The 2,489-nt window shown below is 32.9% G+C and overlaps 1 long non-coding RNA gene across 1 annotated transcript in view; it reads right to left on the bottom strand.

Annotated features, from left to right (window-relative positions):
• LOC128248740 (uncharacterized) overlaps window positions 1-2,216 on the bottom strand; it is a 26,388-nt gene extending 24,172 nt beyond the window's left edge. Inside the window, exon 1 of the long non-coding RNA XR_008264927.1 lies at window positions 1,488-2,216. This is a non-coding gene — a long non-coding RNA (uncharacterized LOC128248740). The remainder of the gene's footprint in view (window positions 1-1,487) is intronic.
• Window positions 2,217-2,489: the final 273 nt, after the last annotated feature.

The following is a 2,489-nucleotide window of genomic DNA, read 5'->3' as shown; positions in this document are numbered from 1 at the left end:
TATGCATGTATGTATGTGTGTGTATATATATATATATATATATATATGTATATATACGCGCTCACACATTTGTTGTACGTATATATACATATTTACACACACACATGAATAATAAGGCGCTAAATATTATACATCTCTAACAATTACATGGATAGCAAAACATATAGATAGATAGATAGATAGATAGATAGATAGATAGATAGATAGATAGATACATACATACATACATACACACATGTATATATAAAAATGTGTGTGTGTGGGGGGGGGGGTGTATTATGTTTCGTTCATGAAACAGGGACTATGATGGAAAAATGCCGCGAAGGTTTTAGTTGCATAAATCTACACAAGTACCTAAAGTTTTCAAAAACTTTTGCTTATTCTATGGGTTATCCATTGCCGCACCGCTACGTTACAGGGACGCAAAGAAGCGAATACTCATTGACAAGCGATGGTAGACAAATGCCAGGACACACACACACACACACATATGTATGTGTGTATGTATTTGTATATACACTCTGCTATATATACGCGATCTAAATATAAAATTCGATCGCAATCCCTACAGATATTTCAATATGCATTGGAGCACATATAATCATTGTGACACAAGTAGGGGCCCGTAAAGGAAATGTGTGTCTTATTTATTTGTTGTAGTGTATATATATATGTGTGTGTGTGTGTGTTTGGTCATACGTGTATCTATGTGTCTGCGTATGTATGTACATATGCATTTATGTACCTATGTGTATAAGAAGTGAATGTGTACGTTTTATTTAATTTGTTTGTGTGTCTTTGTTTGACTGTATGGGTGTTCGTATATGTGTGAATACAAACAACTGCTTATATATGTTTACGCATAGGTATTTACGTACGTGTGTATATATATATCTATATTTTTTTTTTAAATACGTATATATATTTATGTACGTTTGTATATGTGCATAAATGTTTGTGTGTATTGACTGTAGTGGGTATCAAATAGGAAAATGTGGGTGATCACTTTGAAACTTTACTTTGTGTGTATGTGTTCATAATTGTGTATGCTTCCATGTGTGTATATTATATATGTATGTGTGTATGTGTGTGTGTATTTATGTATGTATGTTTACACATGTATATATAGTTAGCCTTCGACCTTCTCTTCCATTCAAGTGTTGTTTTTCTAATTCATGTTTGTGTGTGCGTGTATGTGTGTGCGTATGTGTGTGTATATATATATATATATATATATATATATATATATATATATTCACACAGACTCAAGCTTGAGGGTGATGCGTATCTGTGTCTGTGTGTATATGTGTATGCGTGTGTATGTGAATGTGTGTGTGTGTGTGTCTTTGTCTGCGTCTCTGTCTGTGTGAATGTCTGTGTGTGTCATGCGGGCGGGCATGTATATCTATGAGCTGTTGTTTTCTTCTATAACATGAAATGATGTTAAAAACATTTAATATAAAATACATTTAAAAAATGTAACTCACCTGCTCGACACAAAAGTATAAATAATAATATTTGTAGTAGCGATAAATAACTTGTTTGACACCATCTCCTTCCTGAGGCAACAGGTATCCTATCTGTTGAGCAAGACATCTTTTTCTAAAGTTATGATGATGTATATATTTATATATGTATATGTGTGTATGAATATATGAATATAAGTATGTAATATATATAAGTATATTAATGTATATATGTATATAAGTTTATATATAGAGAGAAAGAGCAATGTCTGATAATATATTTATATGTACAAATGTGTTTTCAAGGTAGCAAAAAATATAGTGCAAAATTTGTATTTGATAAATGAAAGTTCGTAGATGGAAAGACCTATAATCACTTATTGTATTTTGTTTTCCCTGTACATTCCTTTGCTTCTCTTAATATGAATGTTGTTTTCTTCTTCTGCTATTCTTCCTTGATATGATGTTTCCCCCTTTTTTTTTTTTTCTTTTCTGGTTTCTACCTGTTGATTCCCATGACTTTAGTAGCCAGGTGTCACTCGTTTCAATCTGTATATAATTTAGTAAATCTAGACCAGCTCATCTACCGCTCCACCTTCTCGCCTAAATTTCTATGACTTTCTATTTAATTGTTTGTGTGTGTGCGTGTCTCTCTCTCAATATCCTACACCCTCTGTATTTTTTATCCTTTCTGTCTAGTTCTCAGTCTCTCTCTCTCTCTTTCTCTCTCTACCTATTTATTTGTCTGTCTCTTATTCTGTCATTCTCTTTCGCTAACCTCCTTCCTTATAACAAAATAAATAAATAAATAAATAAGTCACCCCCTCTTATTTTTGTTCACACTCACTCTCTTTCTCTCTCTCTCTCCCTCTCTTCCCTCTCTCTAGCTTATGCTCTGTCACTTGAAGGCGTAGGGAGAAATGTTGTTACAGGCATTGTTACTATTGTGTTCAGGTGAGCTTTTATTTCGCTGCAGTTGTCATTGTTATTGTAAAGGAAGGGGAAAGGTGAAGCAAGATATGA

The sequence above is a fragment of the Octopus bimaculoides genome, chromosome 9, assembly GCF_001194135.2.
Source record: "Octopus bimaculoides isolate UCB-OBI-ISO-001 chromosome 9, ASM119413v2, whole genome shotgun sequence".
NCBI classification, from domain to species: Eukaryota; Metazoa; Mollusca; class Cephalopoda; order Octopoda; family Octopodidae; genus Octopus; species Octopus bimaculoides.
This window is presented reverse-complemented; position numbering and strand designations above follow the sequence as displayed.